The sequence below is a fragment of the Octopus bimaculoides genome, chromosome 6 (assembly GCF_001194135.2).
Source record: "Octopus bimaculoides isolate UCB-OBI-ISO-001 chromosome 6, ASM119413v2, whole genome shotgun sequence".
Classification (NCBI taxonomy): domain Eukaryota; kingdom Metazoa; phylum Mollusca; class Cephalopoda; order Octopoda; family Octopodidae; genus Octopus; species Octopus bimaculoides.
In genome coordinates, this window is record NC_068986.1 from 9,320,982 (window position 1) to 9,322,111 (window position 1,130).

Consider the following 1,130-nt stretch of genomic DNA (forward strand, 5'->3'; position numbering starts at 1 on the left):
TTTGCATCTATACCTATTATCGGTATAGATAATAGGTAAAGATGTGGATGGGAAAAATGTGGGTAGAGGGTGATGTGCCAGCAACCCTCTCCTCTTATTGTTTTACTAAGTAAACAACAACACAAATAATTACGCAGAGACAGCCATGGTTGAAACAAGAACAAGAACAACAAGCATTATTAAAAGAGAAAAGAAGCATGGTCATTCCTTGTCCAAGTGACCTTATCTTATCGCCCATCACTTGTTATGTGCTCATCAATTAGTTTGATAGTTGAGCTCTGGTTGGCTGTATGCAAATGAGTTCATAACTGGGGTCTGGAACTCATGTAGGAAAAATAATTTTGCGTACCGAAGGCTACATTCAGTGTGTTCATTTTTCAGATAGGAAAGTGTGCTTTGAGGGATTGTTAGCTGTTATTTCTAGAAGGTCCTCTTCATTGGTCTAACAAAACCGTAAGTTGATGGATATGGTGAGTTATTCTAATTAAATGGTGGAATTTGTTAAATCATTTGTGAACTGATACCCTTTCATATCGACCATCCCAGCCCACTCACTATAGTCACCCTTCTGAACCTCAACATCTCCCTTTCCACTGCTCCTCCATCTTGCACAGCACCTCCCTACTTTCCCTTCACTCCATATTATTTCTCATCACTTCCACCTTTGTTCATCGTTTGTTACATTCATCTCTACCCCCCCTCTCCAAACAGCTGTCACCCGGACCCACTGTCCACCCCCTCTCTTTTGCTTATGTTCTTATACCATGAGAGTTTACCCAGTTCTCCATCTCTATCATCTCCTTATACTTTAGCTTCTCAACATAAAGCCACCTCCCTCCTCTCAAACCCCCCCCCCCGTTCCTGTTCTTTTTCTGTGTTGCATGTTACATGGTCACCTCACTAGTGCCAGTGCCCTGTAAAAAGTAACTGAGTACATTCTGTAAAGTTGTTGGTATTAGGAAAGGCATCTAGTTGTAGAAACCATGTTGAAGCTGACATTGAGAATCAGTATAGCTCTGCAACCCATTGGATCCTGTCAAACTATCCAATCCATGCCAGTATGGAAAACAGATGGTAAATGATGATTATGTCAAGAAATCAAAAATAGCCTTTAGAATTGAAATTAGATA